A 19086-nucleotide genomic window follows, 5' to 3' on the forward strand; every position below is an offset into this window, starting at 1 on the left:
GCTACACACATGATTTTATGTTGACATGATATGGATTATTCATCCTCAACAGGACTATTTTACCTGCATCTTTCTGATAAGAAGGAACATTTGTAGACATTGGAGGTTGGGAGGGTTATGAAACTAGTTTGTAACCATTATTTCTGTGAGTTAGTAAAGTGGTTATATTTGGTGATGTCATATAACAAGACCCGTAGTTCTGTGTTCAGTGGACCAGTGATGTGTGTCATTTTGTACAGGTTTTTGTACGTCTCTAAATCACTGTGTGAACACATTACCACTGTGGTAACTCTGACAGTAGTAAACTGCTGCATCTTCAGCCTGGACTCCACTGATGGTCAGAGTGAAGTCCTTCTCAGACCCACTGCCACTGAATCTAGCAGGAATCCCATCTAGCCGTGTCTTTACGTATTCTATCAGGAGTTTGGGAGCTTCTCCAGTTCTCTGTTGATACCAGAATGCACCCTCATCTCCATCACTGTATTTGTACACTTCAGGGTTGGTTGTACAGGTCAGAGTGACGGGGTCTCCTGGAGAAAATGTCACTACAGGAGGCTGAGTCACAGTCACCTGACCTCTGGATCCTGAAGAGGAAAAATATAGAGTATAAAGAGTATAAATAACAGATCATTTATATTTCATAATATTTTATACAGGGACATTTATTCATTGAGATCCATTTCAATGATTATACAAGGCACTCAACAATATGTATTTTTCTATTGTAAGAGTTAGAAAACAACAGACCTTTGAGGCAGCAGCAGACCAGTGTCCAGATGAAGATGGTGATCAGAGTCATGGTTGTCGTGGTTTCTGTTGTGTTGATGGACAGATCTCAGTCCTGCAGTCTGAAACTCTCAGGGCTATAAACACTCCCAGAGCACTGAAGCCTGAGCTGTTAATGCAAAGCACCTTCTCTATGGAAATACCCTCCCTCAGGACAGATGATGAAACTGTTACTGCAACACAATAATAATATTAAACATGGAAGGAAATAGCTGACCTAAATCTGTGGAAGGCCTGGAATTTACCATAGTATTTATTTACATGTAAGTGTTTTCATTCAGCCCTAGTGTATTTAGATTCTATATGGCTGCCTTCTTGTACTTAGTGAGTTTGTCAGAGATATTACACATCTCCAACATTTATATTTTATAGTCAGCAAAAGGTAATAGTAATAATCTAAAATATCAAACTAAATGAATTTGAAAGTTATGACATGTATGTGGTGTTTTTGACAGACAATCAGTGGTAGGGTTGAATGTGTGTTGTGTAGAGAGTTACTGGTGTGTGTAAAGGGCAGGAGGTTGTTGTACGGCTCTTCAATGAGTCTGTATCACTGTGGTGGACTTTCGGTGGCGGCACCAAACTCATCGTTGACTGTAAGTACAAGAGATTTATCCTTCTTATAATACAATCAATTGAACATTTATAAAGTCACAAAAGTAATTATTCAGAAAAGGTTGTAGTTGTGAATGTTTAATTTATCTGATTCTGATAGTTTGCGATGTTTCCACATACTCTAATGATCATTCAAGGACAAAAACTTCATATACCAAGAAATAATACTTTGATGTGTTCGATGTCTTTAAATACACAAAAACAGTACAGCAGCATTATTAAACATGTTATATTGTAAGCATGTAAGTTATATTTCTGTACTGTACTTTAATGCATCACTGACTGTAGTGTGTGGTCATGCTTCATCGATGATAGTGGAGGGAAGGAAAAGAGTGTGTAAAATATATTTATAGATAACCTGCCATGTTCACAGACTATTTCATACAATACAAATATCATATTTGTTTCTTCATATTAAAGTTGCTGAAAGTTCTTCAAGGTTCTTGTCCAGTTTAACCCTTACATGTCATCTCTCTTTCCCCCTCATCCTCTCTCCTAGTGGGTGTGGTACCTCCCTCCCTGACTGTCCTACTCCCCTCCGGTGAGGAGCAGGACCAGGGGAATGTGGCCCTAGTGTGCCTGGCTAACAGGGGCTTCCCGGGGGGCTGGAAGCTGGGTTGGAGGCTGGGGGCCGGGGGGGCCTTGCAGGGCAGCCAGAGCCTGGAGGTCCTGGAGAAGGACGGCCACTACAGCTGGAGCAGCAGTCTCACCCTCCCCACTGACCAGTGGAGGAAGGCTGGCTCAGTCACCTGTGAGGCCACCCTAAAGGACCAGACCCCCGTCACTCACACACTGGAGCCACACCACTGCTCCCAGTAGACACCCTGTACACAGAGAACACCTATCTTTCATTCTATCATTCTAAATATCTATCTAGAGCTTCAGCTCTGGTCATCAATCTGGGATTCTGCATCTTTAAATCTGTACCTGTGTTTTATTGCTTTTGCTTTTAGATTGGAAATGTTAACCTAATAAAATACTTTGTATTAATGTCTAACAAGGTGTCTATGATTTTTATTATGTAAAGAAATAGAAGTGAATATCTGTGGACTTGTGGTTGTTAAACAAAGACTAAACTGCTCTGTAACAACATGAACATTAGAAGGTTGGACGGGGGTGAGGGAGGGAGGGTAGGGGGTAGACCCCCTTGGGACAGTGAATACCTGGGGACAGGAGCAGAACCACATCATCTGACCATTATAGACATGGGACGAGGTTATGGAATATAGTTGTTGGTCATGATCGTGACTAAACTAGTTGGTGTATTTGAGATTCATTTGTGAGTTGTAACCAGAATTTTTATTTTTTATTTTTTTTATTTCACCTTTATTTAACCAGGTAGGCTAGTTGAGAACAAGTTCTCATTTGCAACTGCGACCTGGCCAAGATAAAGCATAGCAGTGTGAACAGACAACACAGAGTTACACATGGAGTAAACAATAAACAAGTCAATAACATGGTAGAAAAAAGAGAATCTATATACAATGTGTGCAAAAGGCATGAGGTAGGCAATAAATCGAATAATTACAATTTAGCAGATTAACACTGGAGTGATAAATCATCAGATGATCATGTGCAAGAAGAGATATTGGTACTGGTGTGCAAAAGAGCAGAAAAGTAAATAAATAAAAGCAGTATGGGGGGTGAGGTAGGTAAATTGGGTGGGTAGTTTACAGATGGACTATGTACAGCTGCAGCGATCGGTTAGCTGCTCGGATAGCAGATTTTTAAAGTTGTTGAGGGAGATAAAAGTCTCCAACTTCAGAGATTTTTGCAATTCGTTCCAGTCGCAGGCAGCAGAGAACTGGAAGGAAAGGCGTCCAAATGAGGTTTTAGCTTTAGGGATGATCAGTGAGATACACCTGCTGGAGCGCGTGCTGCGGGTGGGTGTAGCCATCGTGACCAGTGAACTGAGATAAGGCGGCACTTTACCTAGCATAGCCTTGTAGATGACCTGGAGCCAGTGGGTCTGACGACGAACATGTAGCGAGGGCCAGCCGACTAGGGCATACAGGTCGCAGTGGTGGGTCGTATAAGGTGCTTTAGTAACAAAACGAATGGCACTGTGATAAACTGCATCCAGTTTGCTGAGTAGAGTGTTGGAAGCTATTTTGTAGATGACATCGCCGAAGTCGAGGATCGGCAGGATAGTCAGTTTTACTAGGGTAAGTTTGGCGGCGTGAGTGAAGGAGGCTTTGTTGCGGAATAGAAAGCCGATTCTTGATTTGATTTTGGATTGGAGATGTTTGATATGAGTCTGGAAGGAGAGTTTGCAGTCTAGCCAGACACCTAGGTACTTATAGATGTCCACATATTCTAGGTCGGAACCGTCCAGGGTGGTGATGCTAGTCGGGCGTGCGGGTGCAGGCAGCGAACGGTTGAAAAGCATGCATTTGGTTTTACTAGCGTTTAAGAGCAGTTGGAGGCCACGGAAGGAGTGTTGTATGGCATTGAAGCTCGTTTGGAGGTTAGATAGCACAGTGTCCAAGGAAGGGCCGGAAGTATATAGAATGGTGTCGTCTGCGTAGAGGTGGATCAGGGAATCGCCCGCAGCAAGAGCAACATCATTGATGTATACAGAGAAAAGAGTCGGCCCGAGAATTGAACCCTGTGGTACCCCCATAGAGACTGCCAGAGGACCGGACAACATGCCCTCCGATTTGACACACTGAACTCTGTCTGCAAAGTAGTTGGTGAACCAGGCAAGGCAGTCATTAGAAAAACCGAGGCTACTGAGTCTGCCGATAAGAATATGGTGATTGACAGAGTCGAAAGCCTTGGCCAGGTCGATGAAGACGGCTGCACAGTAATGTCTTTTATCGATGGCGGTTATGATGTCGTTTAGTACCTTGAGCGTGGCTGAGGTGCATCCGTGACCGGCTCGGAAACCGGATTGCACAGCGGAGAAGGTACGGTGGGATTCGAGATGGTCAGTGATCTGTTTGTTGACTTGGCTTTCGAAGACCTTAGATAGGCAGGGCAGGATGGATATAGGTCTGTAACAGTTTGGGTCCAGGGTGTCTCCCCCTTTGAAGAGGGGGATGACCGCGGCAGCTTTCCAATCCTTGGGGATCTCAGATGATACGAAGGAGAGGTTGAACAGGCTGGTAATAGGGGGTGCGACAATGGCGGCGGACAGTTTCAGAAATAGGGGGTCCAGATTGTCAAGCCCAGCTGATTTGTATGGGTCCAGGTTTTCCAGCTCTTTCAGAACATCTGCTATCTGGATTTGGGTAAAGGAGAAGCTGGGGAGGCTTGGGCGAGTAGCAGCGGGGGGGGGCGGGGCTGTTGGCCAAGGTTGGAGTCGCCAGGAAGAAGGCATGGCCAGCCATTGAGAAATGCTTGTTGAAGTCTTCGATTATCACGGATTTATCGGTGGTGACCGTGTTACCTAGCCTCAGTGCAGTGGGCAGCTGGGAGGAGGTGCTCTTGTTCTCCATGGACTTTACAGATGTTCAGTATGGGGGTAAAGTGGTGGTTATGAATATCTGGGAACAGAGGTGCTCTACTCTGGGAACCACATTATCTGACCCTTTGTGGTTAAGTAGTGGTTCTTTATGCTTGGTGATGTCGTATAACCAGGACCTGAGTTGTGTGTTCAGTTAACCAGTGTTTCATGTCATAGTCTGTTGTTCCTCAACACCTGCAGTAGTTCCCAGCTGCAGCAGTACAGTGTCTGTGCAGTCTGACTGAGGGAGGTTTTTGTACGACTCTAAATCACTGTGTGAAACGCTCTGGGGCGCCATATACACCCATACCATAGTAATCTCCTGCATCTTCAGCTAGGAAACCATTGATTGTAAGAGTGTACTCAGTACCTGATCTACTGCCCCTGAATCTAGATGGTGTTCCAGACTGAAGGGTTTTTACTGAATAGATGAGGAGTTTAGGAGCCTGTCCAGGTTTCAGCAGGTACCAGCTCATGTCATCATCAATGCCGGTTGAACTTGCAACAGCTTTGATAGACACGCTCTCTCCCAGACGAACTGACTTCAATTCATCAGCTTGATTCAGGACACGTTGTGCAGATGACTCTGAAATTGAAATGGAGAAATTAGCTTTGAGTTGTCTTGAAAATCACCTTAAAAGGCATTGCAAACGTTTTCCATGGACAAACATGTACAAGCTTATTAAAACCTGTTAAAACCAGTAGACCACAGGGTGAATGCTGAGAGTTTCTCACCCTGAGTCAGAAGTCCCAGCGTGATCAGCAGTGGAATCAGTGATATCATCTTCATCATCTTCATCGTCATAATCTGTGACTCTGAGAGGAGTGAGCAGACTGGACCCAATGCTGCTAACACTGAAGTCTTAAAGTGTCAGGAGCAGTGAGGCTTAACAACTATGCAAAACAGCACTCTATAGGCTGCTGAGAGAGAGAGAGAGAGAGAGAGAGAGAGAGAGAGAGAGAGAGAGAGAGAGAGAGAGAGAGAGAGAGAGAGAGAGAGAGAGAGAGAGAGAGAGAGAGAGACAGAGAGAGACAGAGACAGAGACAGAGACAGAGACAGAGACAGAGACAGACAGACAGACAGACAGACAGACAGACAGACAGACAGACAGACAGACAGACAGACAGACAGACAGACAGACAGAAAAGAGACAGACAGAAAAGAAACAGATAGAGAGATACTTATTATACTATTATTTTGCTGTTGTGAGTCATTCAAATCTAATGGTCAACTATAGGAGGACAACTAAATTGTGTATTAAAGGGTAGGTTCACCCCCAAATAAAAAAATGTGTTTGACATTATATTACATTGAAAGGGTGTTATGTCAAGCTGAGCCCAAATTTTATTTGATTTCAGGATGAACCTTCCACTGGTATAACATTCCTCAAATGTTAATAGCCGGGATCCGAGACTATACCAATGGAGACAGGTGATGCTTACTGGAGCCTTACTATCTACAGTAAATCTATGGCTCTGAAATGTTCAGCTTGTTGGCGCCCTCTTGTGCCCGAATGGCGTCATCCTGAAGATCAGTTCAGAGAGAGAATAAGTAGTTATTAGTCAAACAGTGTCAGGGTCAGGCTGTTGGTGGAATTACAGACTGGGCCTGCAAACTGTTTATTGCTTTTTGTAAATGAATAACTAGATAGGTGTACAATGACAGAACAGTATCAATGTCACCAGATATTAGTAGCATATTGGTTAACTGAATTTGACTGCTGGTTATAAAAAGTGAATTTCATCGGTTGTTGCTTTAACTAGTGGGGAGTACACATGCTGTCAGAGTTATCAACAGTTAGGAGTTCCAACTGGGAAGTTTCACTTGAATGGACATGCATCATACAGACAGAGGACTCATCTTTATATTTGTGCCGTTGTAGCGTGTGTGATAGAATGGGCAGTGCCATTCAAGAATTGCCACCCAGTTGACTACTTGGACTACTTTAAAATGGCAGAAGCATGGTGGAAGCCCTCCATGGTGCTGCCCATGCTAAAATGTTATTTTAGCCACTAGAGGCCTCTATCATTCTCTATGACATTAACCTTCTTATGAAAGGACAAAGGTCAGCAATTTTGGTCAGGGAGTTGGTCAACCATGGTTTGCCAGAGTTGTGATAAGATATTGTTTAAAATTATACATTTGAAGAATTTACCTACACTGTATGTTTATTAGCTAGCTAGTCAGATAGTTTAAGAGGAATGATTGGATTAATTGTTCACATTAATTGCCAATATACCTACATTCTCTTTTAAAAATGCAGTAAATTCACAGCAATCAGTCAATTCAAATCAGTAGATGGTGGGAGTTAGACAACTTGTACTGATATTGTATCATATAACAGAACTCTCAGCTTTCCAAGATAAACTATTTTTTTGTTGACATTTGTCTTGTTTACATATATACTTTAGAGGCTATTTATGCAGAAATGTTGTATTAAATCCATATAAACTGTTTTTATGACTATATGACAATATTTTAGATTGACAGAAATTCTATTATGCAATTTCCAATATATCACACAACTTACTTTAATTTTCCTGCATAAGTAAAAACAGGAATAACCCTCTACTCTCATTCATTCCAATTAGAATGGTTTGGATTTCTCTCTGACCACAATGGCAGCATTTTCATAATGACGTAACCCTCTAGTATTTTAATAGGATCTCTATGGCTAGTTTGAAGATGGAACGTTTAAGACAATGAAGTAATTCCATGCGGAAGCCTAAACAAATTCAACTACTAGCGCCATTGCTAACTAGCAATGCTGGTCAAATGAATTGCAAAGAGTTATGGGATATTAGAATCCCCTTGTCTTCACCATTATATTTTGAACCAAGCTCTATGGTCACCCCACCCTGCTCAGAGGATATAAACACATCACAACCCGTGGCAAAAATGTTTACAATTACAGGAAATTATTTCAAAATGCCAAATTCTCTCTGCCCCAAGGCAAAATGTGTAGGATTTCAGGAAACTAGCTTTAATAAATTAAACATTATCTCCGCCTCATTGCAAAATGTGTAGAATATGTCATAGGCGTGTGTATAGGTGGCAGGGAAGTCAGGCGCAGGAGAATCAAACTTGGTAAAATGGATAATTAATAATAATTTTTAATAATAATAATAACTTAAAAACATAGCTCCAAAACCATGACAATAATCAAAACAAAGTGGGTGCGAGGACCCGTCACGCACCAATACAAACAACACGATAAATGAACAACAAACAATCTCTGACAAAGACATGAGGGGAAACAGAGGGTTAAATACCCCACAGGTAATGAATGGGATTGGAATCAGGTGTGTAGGAAGACAAGACAAAACCAACTGAAAATGAAAAATGGATCAATGATGGCTAGAAGACCGGTGACGTTGACCGCCGATCACCGCCCAAACAAGGAGAGGCATCAACTTCGGCAGAAGTAGTGACAGAATAGCATGAGATTATCTATAAAACGGCACATTTTTCTCTCTGCCCCATGGCAATACAGTGCCTTGCAAAAGTATTCAGACCCCTTGGATTCCTTCACATTTTATTGCATTACAAAGTGGGATTAAAATGGATTTAATTGAAATGTTGTTTTTTATTTAAATGTTGTTGTCAACAATCTCCACAAAGTGGCAGAACATTTTTATGTTTTGTAAAGAATGATACAATTTAAAAACCAAAATTTAGTCGTTGCATAAGTATTCAGCTGCCTGAGTCAATACATGTTACAAACACCTTTGGCATCGATTACACCTGTGAGTCTTCTTAGGTAAGTCTATAAGAGCTTTACACACCTGCGTTGTGCAAAATTTGCCAATTTTTCTTAAAATAATTCTCAAGCTCTGTCAAGATGTTGGGGATCATGTCAAGATGTCAAGATGTTGGGGATCTATACAGCAATTTTCAAAACTTTCCAAGCAGATTTACTTCAAAACTGTAACTTGGCCATTCAGGAACATTCATTGTCTTCTTGGTAAGCAATTCCAGTGTAGATTTGGCCTCGTGTTTTAGGTTATTGTCCTGCTGAAAGGTGAATTCCTCTCCCAGTCTCTGGTGTAAAGCAGACTGAAGCAGGTTTTCCTATAGGATTTGACCTGTGCTTAGTTCCATTTTGTGTATTTTTATCCCGAAAAACTCCCCAGTATTTGCCTATGTCAAGCATACCCATACCATGAATCAGCCACCACCATGCTTGAAAATAAGGAGGCAGTTACTCAGTGACGTGTTGTGTTGGATTTGCCCCAAACATAAGGCTTTAGGCCAAAAAGTGTATTCCTTTGGTGTGTTCTTTTTGCAGTGTTACTATAGTGCCTTGTTGCATACAAGATGCATGTTTTGGAATAGTTTTATTGTCTATATATGTATTCTTCTTTCACTCTGTCATTTAGGTCATTATTGTGGAGTCACTACAATGTTGTTGATCCATACTCAGTTCTCTCCCATCACAGCCACTGAATCTGTCGCTGTTTTAAAATCACCAATTTCCTCATGGTAAAATCCCTGAGCAGTTTCCTTCCTGTCCTGCAGCTCAGTTCAGGATAAACTGGATGACTGTATCTTTGATGTGTCTGGCTGGTTTAATACATCATCCACAGTATCATTATTAACTTGACCATGCTTAAAGAGATATTCAATGTCTGATTTGTTATTGTTACCCATCTACCAATCACTGCCCTTCTCTATGGGGCTTTAGAAAAAATCCCTGTCAATGTGCCCTTGTGCAAGGCACTTAACCCTAATTGCTCCTGTAAGTCACTCTGGTTAAGAGGGACAGAGGAAGGGTTAGTAATTCCAAGTTCTTGTCAACCCTTATTATTTAACACAGAGTGAGTCCACGTATCTTATTATGTGATTTGTTAAGCCAGATTTTACTCCTGAACTAATTTAGGCTTGACTAAACAAAGGGGCTGAATACTTACGCAACGATTATATTTATGTTATGTTGAACATAATAAACGGCTCTCTATCCACCGGATGTGTACCAAACTCACTAAAAGTGGCAGTAATAAAGCCTCTCTTGAAAAAGCCAAACCTTGACCCAGAAAATATAAAAAACTATCGGCCTATATCGAATCTTCCATTCCTCTCAAAAAAAATTGAAAAAGCTGTTGCGCAGCAACTCACTGCCTTCCTGAAGACAAACAATGTATACGAAATGGTTCAGTCTGGTTTAAGACCCCATCATAGCACTGAGACTGCACTTGTGAAGGTGGTAAATTACCTTTAAATGGCGTCAGACCGAGGCTCTGCATCTGTCCTCGTGCTCCTAGACCTTAGTGCTGCCTTTGATACCATCGATCACCACATTCTTTTGGAGAGATTGGAAACCCAAATTGGTCTACACGGACAAGTTCTGGCCTGGTTTAGATCTTATCTGTCGGAAAGATATCAGTTTGTCTCTGTGAATGGTTTGTCCTCTGACAAATCAACTGTACATTTCGGTGTTCCTCAAGGTTCCGTTTTAGAACCACTATTTTTTTCACTATATATTTTACCTCTTGGGGATGTCATTCGAAAACATAATGTTAACTTTCCCTGCTATGCGGATGACACACAGCTGTACATTTCAATGAAACATGGTGAAGCCCCAAAATTGCCCTCGCTAGAAGCCTGTGTTTCAGACATAAGGAAGTGGATGGCTGCAAACTTTCTACTTTTAAACTCGGACAAAACAGAGATGCTTGTTCTAGGTCCCAAGAAACAAAGAGATCTTCTGTTGAATTTGACAATTAACTTCTTATGGCTGCAGGGGCGGTATTGAGTAGCTTGGATGAAAGGTGCACAGAGGTGCCCAGAGTAAACGGCCTGCTCTTCAGTCATAGTTGCTAATATATGCATATTATTATTACTATTGGATAGAAAACACTCTGAAGTTTCTAAAACTGTTTGAATTATGTCTGTGAGTATAACAGAACTCATATGGCAGACAAAAACCTGAGAAAAAATCCAAACAGGAAGTGGAAATTCTGAGGCTGGTAGATTTTCAACCAAGATCCCATTGAAATCACAGCGAGATATGAATGAGTTTGCACTTCCTACGGCTTCCACTAGATGTCAACAGTCTGTAGAACTTTGTCTGATGACTCTACTGTGAAGGGGGGCCCGAAGGAGAGGAGAATTAGTCACCACTGCCATGAGGTACTGTGAACCATCAGATCCTCCTCTCCACCCTCTCCGAGTTGGGCATCTCCGGCGCGGCCCACGCTTGGATTGCGTCCTACCTGACAGGCCGCTCCTACCAGGTGGCGTGGCGAGAATCTGTCTCCTCACCACGTGCTCTCACCACTGGTGTCCCCCAGGGCTCTGTTCTAGGCCCTCTCCTATTCTCGCTATACACCAAGTCACTTGGCTCTGTCATAACCTCACATGGTCTCTCCTATCATTGCTATGCAGACGACACACAACTAATCTTCTCCTTTCCCCCTTCTGATGACCAGGTGGCGAATCGCATCTCTGCATGTCTGGCAGACATATCAGTGTGGATGACGGATCACCACCTCAAGCTGAACCTCGGCAAGACGGAGCTGCTCTTCCTCCCGGGGAAGGACTGCCCGTTCCATGATCTCGCCATCACGGTTGACAACTCCATTGTGTCCTCCTCCCAGAGCGCTAAGAACCTTGGCGTGATCCTGGACAACACCCTGTCGTTCTCAACCAACATCAAGGCGGTGGCCCGTTCCTGTAGGTTCATGCTCTACAACATCCGCAGAGTACGACCCTGCCTCACACAGGAAGCGGCGCAGGTCCTAATCCAGGCACTTGTCATCTCCCGTCTGGATTACTGCAACTCGCTGTTGGCTGGGCTCCCTGCCTGTGCCATTAAACCCCTACAACTCATCCAGAACGCCGCAGCCCGTCTGGTGTTCAACCTTCCCAAGTTCTCTCACGTCACCCCGCTCCTCCGCTCTCTCCACTGGCTTCCAGTTGAAGCTCGCATCCGCTACAAGACCATGGTGCTTGCCTACGGAGCTGTGAGGGGAACGGCACCTCAGTACCTCCAGGCTCTGATCAGGCCCTACACCCAAACAAGGACACTGCGTTCATCCACCTCTGGCCTGCTCGCCTCCCTACCACTGAGGAAGTACAGTTCCCGCTCAGCCCAGTCAAAACTGTTCGCTGCTCTGGCCCCCCAATGGTGGAACAAACTCCCTCACGACGCCAGGACAGCGGAGTCAATCACCACCTTCCGGAGACACCTGAAACCCCACCTCTTTAAGGAATACCTAGGATAGGATAAAGTAATCCTTCTCACTCCCCTCCCCCCTTAAAATATTTAGATGCACTATTGTAAAGTGGCCGTTCCACTGGATGTCATAAGGTGAATGCACCAATTTGTAAGTCGCTCTGGATAAGAGCGTCTGCTAAATGACTTAAATGTAAATGTAATGAGGTGACCATTCTTTGACCATGCGCGTTCACATGAGAGGGAGCTCCGTTCCATCGCTCATCTGAAGTCAATGTAATTCTCCGGTTGGAACGTTGTTCAAGATTTATGTTAACAACATTCTAAAGATTGATTCAATACATCGTTTGACATGTTTCTACTGACTGTTACGGAACTTTTGGACATTTCGTCAGGTTTTAGTGAACGCGCTTCGTGACTTTGGAATTGTTTACCAAACGCGCTAAAATTGGACATAAATAACGGACATTATCGAACAAATCAAGCATTTATTGTGGACCTGGGATTCCTGGGAGTGCATTCTGATGAAGATCACCAAAGGTAAGGGAATATTTATCATGTAATTTCTGGTTTCTGTTGACTCCAACATGGCGGCTAATTTGACTATGTTCTGAGCGCCGTCTCAGATTATTGCATGGTTTGCCTTTTCCGTAAAGTTTTTTTGAAATCTGACACAGCGGTTGCATTAAGGAGAGGTATATCTATAATTCCATGTGTATAACTTGTATTATCATCTACATTTATGATGAGTATTTCTGTTGAAACGATGTGGCTATGCAAAATCACTGGATGTTTTTGGAACTAGTGAATGTAACGCGCCAATGTAAACTCCGATTTTTTTATATAAATATGAACTTTATCAAACAAAACATACATGTATTGTGTAACATGAAGTCCTATGAGTGTCATCTGATGAAGATCATCAAAGGTTAGTGATTAATTTTGTCTCTATTTGTGCTTTTGTGACTCCTATCTTTGTCTGGAAAAATGGCTGTGCTTATTGTGGTTTGGTGTGACCTAACATAATTGTTTGTAGTGCTTTCGCTGAAAAGCATATTTGAAATCGGACACTTTGGTGGGATTAACAACAAGATTACCTTTAAAATGGTATAAAACACATGTATGTCTGAGGAATTTTAATTATGAGATTTCTGTTTTTTGAATTTGGCGCCCTGCACTTTCACTGGCTGTTGTCATATCGATCCCGTTACCGGGATTGCAGCCATAAGAAGTTTTAATCTTGATGGTTGTAAAGTCGTCTCAAATAAAACTGTGAAGGACCTCGGCGTTACTCTGGACCCTGATCTCTTTTGACGGATATATCAAGACTGTTTCAAGGACAGCTTTTTCCATATACATAACATTGCAAAAATCAGAAAACCTTCTGTCCAAAAATGATGCAGAAAAATTTATCCATGCTTTTGTTACTTCTAGGTTAGACTACTGCAATGCTCTACTTTCCGGCTACCCGGATAAAGCACTAAATAATCTTCAGTTAGTGCTAAATACGGCTGCTAGAATCCTGACAAGAACCAAAAAATTTGATCATATTACTCCAGTGCTAGCCTCCCTTCACTGGCTTCCTGTTAAGGCAAGGGCTGATTTCAAGGTTTTACTGCTAACCTACAAAGCATTACAATGGACTTGCTCCTACCTATCTTTCCGATTTGTTCCTGCCGTGCATACCTACACGTACGCTACGGTCACAAGACGCAGGCCTCCTAATTGTCCCTAGAATTTCTAAACAAACAGCTGGAGGCAGGGCTTTCTCCTATAGAGCTCCATTTTTATGGAATGGTCTGCCTACCCATGTGAGAGACGCAGACTCGGTCTCAACCTTTAAGTCTTTACTGAAGACTCATCTCTTCAGTAGGTCATATGATTGAGTGTAGTCTGGCCCAGGAGTGGGAAGGTGAAAGGAAAGGCTCTGGAGCAACGAACCGCCCTTGCTGTCTCTGCCTGGACGGTTCCCCTCTCTCCACTGGGATTCTCTGCCTCTAACCCTATTACAGGGGCTGAGTCACTGGCTTACTGGTGCTCTTTCATGCCGTCCCTAGGAGGGGTGTGTCACTTGAGTGGGTTGAGTCACTGACGTGATCTTCCTGTCTGGGTTGGCGCCCCCCATTGGGTTGTGCCTTGGCGGAGATCTTTGTGGGCTATACTCGGCCTTGTCTCAGGATGGTAAGTTGGTGGTTGAAGATATCCCTCTAGTGGTGTGGGGGCTGTGCTTTGGCAAAGTGGGTGGGGTTATATCCTTCCTGTTTGGCCCTGTCCGGGGGTATCATCGGATGGGGCCACAGTGTCTCCTGACCCCTCCTGTCTCAGCCTCCAGTATTTATCCTGCAGTAGTTTATGTGTCGGTGGGCTAGGGTCAGTTTGTTATATCTGGAGTACTTCTCCTGTCTTATCCGGTGTCCTGTGTGAATTTAAGTATGCTCTCTCTAATTCTCTCTTTCTCTCTTTCTCTCTTTCTCTCTCTCTCTCGGAGGACTTGAGCCCTAGGACCATGCCTCAGGACTACCTGGCATGATGACTCCTTGCTGCCCCGAGTCCACCTGGCCATGCTGCTGCTCCAGTTTCAACTGTTCTACCAGCGGCTATGGAACCCTGACCTGTTCACCGGACATGCTACCTGTCCCAGACCTGCTGTTTTCAACTCTCTAGAGACAGCAGGAGCGGTAGAGATACTCTTAATGATCGGCTATGAAAAGCCAACTGACATTTACTCCTGAGGTGCTGACTTGCTGCACCCTCGACAACTACTGTGATTATTATTATTTGACCATGCTGGTCATTTATGAACATTTGAACATCTTGGCCATGTTCTGTTCTAATCTCCACCCGGCACAGCCAGAAGAGGACTGGCCACCCCTCATAGCCTGGTTCCTCTCTCGGTTTCTTCCTAGGTTTTGGCCTTTCTAGGGAGTTTTTCCTAGCCACCGTGCTTCTACACCTGCATTGCTTGCTGTTTGGGGTTTTAGGCTTGGTTTCTGTACAGCACTTTGAGATATCAGCTGATGTAAGAAGGGCTATATAAATACCTTTGATTTGATTTGATAGTTGGATTTTAAAAATCGTAATCCCACTATGTTACACAATACAATGTGAAGAAATCCAAGGGGTCTGAATACTTTTCTGTGGCTCTGTATGTGTAGAATTGCAGGAAATTAGCTTTAAAACGGCAACATTTTCTCTCTTGACGAGGGCCTGCCAAACTACGGTACGTCAATGCCTCTGCCCTTTTGACCTTTGAACTCAACCACTCTGCCTGACTTTCGGTGCCCAACCCTTTCCACACCACACCAGACCACAAGACTAGTGAATTGACTTATGAAATGACCTGTGACTAATATCTGACCTCTGACTTTGATCTTTGACCTCTGCCAGTCTGTCTGGTGTCCACTGTCCAACCTCCTGGTCTAGCTCTGGTGTCGTGTTAAGGATGTTAAGGATGGGGGAACATCTGGGGAGTGTACTGCTCTATTCTGGGAGAGGGGCCATGCAAATCTAAGTTTCTGTTTCACAGCACTCTCTCTCTGTCACACACACATGAAAACACACACATGCGCACGCGCACGCGCACGCGCACGCACGCACACACACACACACACACACACACACACACACACACACACACACACACACACACACACACACACACACACACACACAAACACACACACACACACACACACACACACACACACACACACACACACACACACACACACACACACACACACACACACACACACACACACACACACACACTATTCTGCTCCCCGGAAGTGTTGGCCAGCTGTGTGTGTTGAGACACACCAACACTTATGATTTTTCTGCTACACACATGATTTTATGTTGACATGATATGGATTATTCATCCTCAACAGGACTATTTTACCTGCATCTTTCTGATAAGAAGGAACATTTGTAGACATTGGAGGTTGGGAGGGTTATGAAACTAGTTTGTAACCATTATTTCTGTGAGTTAGTAAAGTGGTTATATTTGGTGATGTCATATAACAAGACCCTTAGTTCTGTGTTCAGTGGACCAGTGATGTGTGTCATTTTGTACAGGTTTTTGTACGTCTCGAAATCACTGTGTGAACACATTACCACTGTGGTAACTCTGACAGTAGTAAACTGCTGCATCTTCAGCCTGGACTCCACTGATGGTCAGAGTGAAGTCCTTCTCAGACCCACTGCCACTGAATCTAGCAGGAATCCCATCTAGCCGTGTCTTTACGTATTCTATCAGGAGTTTGGGAGCTTCTCCAGTTCTCTGTTGATACCAGAATGCACCCTCATCTCCATCATCCCATTTGTACACTTCAGGGTTGGTTGTACAGGTCAGAGTGACGGGGTCTCCTGGAGAAAATGTCACTACAGGAGGCTGAGTCACAGTCACCTGACCTCTGGATCCTGAAGAGGAAAAATATAAATTGATCAATGAGGATGAATAAGAAATTATTTATATTTCATAATATTGAATGCAGGTACATTAATCATTGACTGATTTCAAACATTATACAATGCACTCAACAATATGTAATTTTTCCAATGTAAGAGTTCTTAAACAACAGACCTTTGAGGCAGCAGCAGACCAGTGTCCAGATGAAGATGGTGATCAGAGTCATGGTTGTCATGGTTTCTGTTGTGTTGATGGACAGCTCTCAGTCCTGCAGTCTGAAACTCTCAGGGCTATAAACACTCCCAGAGCACTGAAGCCTGAGCTGTTAATGCAAATCACCTTCTCTATGGAAATACCCGACCTCAGAACAGAATAATAAACTGCTAATAATAATCATGTGAAATGCTTTGTATTTCTGTTGTTGACAGCAAAATGGCACAATTGTCAGTATTGATATTTGTGGTAAATGACAATGTTTCAGTCTGCCCATATGCATTATGATAACATATGACATCATTGGAGGAAAAAACATTTTGCAGTGAATTTGGGTGAAGAGACATTAAGGAGGCTCACAGCAGAGACTTCATTAATCAGTATGCTATATAGGTACATAAAGTACTTAATTATTGTGGTTGTCTCACCAAGCTATCTTCAGATGAATGGACTAAGATGCTCTGGATAAGAATATCTGCTAAATGACTCAAATATCATGTAAATGTAAATGAAAAAACATGAGTATTACCTGCTATAATATTTCCTATATTAAGAGTGTCAAATACTGTAATTGTATGTAAAGATGTGTAATGCTTTATGAGTTTAGTAAAGTTCTACAAAGCTGTGTGGAGCTATATGAGTGGTTCTGTTAGTGCAGAATGTGCTCACTCTTGTGTGAAGGAGGTTTTTGTACGGCGTCTTATCTAGACTGAATCACTGTGGTACACGTTCGGTGGAGGGACCAAACTGCTGCTGAAAAGTAAGTGTTTTTCCTTTACTACTTACAAAACACTACAGAATATAGAAATACTCAACACCAGATATTTTAAGACTCGAACTCTGTAAATATTTGTATTTATTTTAGAATGCAAAATGTTAGCTACCGTCTGTGGGAGACTTTCAGTTGTGAAGCCAAGCAACCTGTCTTTGAACAAGTTATACAAAGAAACAGATTTTTTATTCAAAGAGCTTTAATCAGGTTAAGTTCTCTGCTATGACACGTGAATTACACAGAGAATGTTGTTAGTATAACAGAAAAGTTCTGGTCCCTTTTATTGTCTGATATTATTGCGAAGTGGACTGACTTTAAATGATCAATCTGTGATTGCTACATACATTTTGGAACTTTTAAATTAATTACATATACCTTTTGATTCTTGAGTAATATATATTTTGTTTTATGTATGCCTCATGAGCTTAGTTCAACTGCCATACTCTTATCAGAACCCAAAATAGAATCATATTTTACTAAATTGTTTGTGAACAATGTAATACTCTAGCTTCAAAACATGGTTGAAATTAAAATGTGTAACTTATTGATGGTCAGTCCTTACATCCTTAGTTCTGTCTATGAATTTGAGAGAGGTTACATTTCTCCAGCCCCATCCCTCAGCTGTTTACCAAAAACAATGGCGGGGAGGCCACTTTGTTGTTGTTTGAACAGCAGACTGTCCCTTTCAACGACACAAACACTTTATTGAAGTAAGGGACACGGAAGGTGCACCACAACCCACAGCAGAGTATAAAGTTACTTAATATCTGCTTATAGCAGTGTTATTGAGCGATAAGATCCTCCGTGCTTCTACACCTGCATTACTAGCTGTTTGGGGTTTTAGGCTGGGTGTCTGTACAGCACTTCGAGATATTAGCTGATGTACGAAGGGCTATATAAAATAAAATTGATTAATGATTGGGGACCTTGTCCCTAGTACAGCAAATATAAATGAAAATACATTGCTAAATAAAAACTCAGCAACAGTGATGTACTTTATTGTGCATTTATGTAATTGTTGAGTTGTGAGGTGTTGTGTTCTCTGTGAACCTTAATAAGTTATATATTTTACTGAACACTCTATTTCTCTCTCTTCTGGAATGTAACATTAAAACGTTCTCTTTTCTCCAGCTGGTCCTACTGTCAGTCCCACAGTGTCTCTGCTCCCCCCCTCCTCTGAGCAGCTCTCTGGGGGCTCTGCCTCACTGGCCTGCCTGCTGACTGGCTACTCTCCTCAGGGGGCGCTGGTGAGCTGGGAGGTGGACGGGCTGAAGGTGAGCCAGGGGGTCGTGACCAGTCCAGAAGAAGAGAAGGAAGGCCTGTACAGACGCAGCAGCACCCTGACCCTGAGCAAGGCAGGCTGGGAGCAGGGAGAGCTCTACACCTGCAGGGTGTCCCACTTCCAACACACCCAGGCCTCCCCCCTTCGTAGGAGCCAGTGTCTGGTCTAGGACCTACTGGAGGAGGCCCACAACAGGAGCTCTGTTTGGGGCCTAGTTGGAGCAGTAGTAGTGTGTTAGAGTGTTAGTACTGTTGGGGAGACCACAGTCTGGGTAGTAATGTGTATTGCATCGAGTACAGGAGACTTCTATGTGTTCTGTACTCAGACTGTTACTGTGATGTTGCTGTCTGCCTCAGTTCTAATAAAGTTGGATTAGGAAAATAA

At 42.9% G+C, this 19086-nt stretch overlaps 2 long non-coding RNA genes across 2 annotated transcripts; both read left to right on the forward strand.

Annotated features, from left to right (window-relative positions):
- The first annotated feature begins 794 nt into the window (after positions 1-794).
- Positions 795-2398, forward strand: LOC139566365 (uncharacterized). Its single transcript, XR_011673091.1, has 2 exons — positions 795-1382; positions 1901-2398. It is a non-coding gene; the product is annotated as an uncharacterized lncRNA (long non-coding RNA).
- Positions 2399-16793: 14395 nt separating this feature from the next.
- Positions 16794-19086, forward strand: LOC139566336 (uncharacterized). The gene is made up of 2 exons (XR_011673086.1): positions 16794-17408; positions 18552-19086. It is a non-coding gene; the product is annotated as an uncharacterized lncRNA (long non-coding RNA).

Source organism: Salvelinus alpinus, chromosome 38, assembly GCF_045679555.1.
Source record: "Salvelinus alpinus chromosome 38, SLU_Salpinus.1, whole genome shotgun sequence".
Classification (NCBI taxonomy): Eukaryota; Metazoa; Chordata; class Actinopteri; order Salmoniformes; family Salmonidae; genus Salvelinus; species Salvelinus alpinus.